This window comes from Cariama cristata, unplaced genomic scaffold, assembly GCF_000690535.1.
Source record: "Cariama cristata isolate BGI_N322 unplaced genomic scaffold, ASM69053v1 scaffold17430, whole genome shotgun sequence".
Classification (NCBI taxonomy): domain Eukaryota; kingdom Metazoa; phylum Chordata; class Aves; order Cariamiformes; family Cariamidae; genus Cariama; species Cariama cristata.
The window spans coordinates 1-209 of record NW_009593124.1 but is presented as its reverse complement, the minus strand read 5'-3'; positions in this window follow the sequence as shown (position 1 = coordinate 209).

Below are 209 nucleotides of genomic sequence, written 5' to 3'. Positions count from 1 at the left end.
GAATCATTATGGTTGGAAGAGACCTCAAAGATCATCAAGTCCAACCGTATACCCGATGCCACTATGCTTGCTAAACCCACTAAACCATGTCTCGAAGCGCGACATCTGAACGTTTTTTGAACACCTGCAGGGATGGTGACTCCACCACCTCCCTGGGGAAACCGTTCCAATGCTTAACGGCTCTTACGACTCCTAATGTCGTGCCTGAA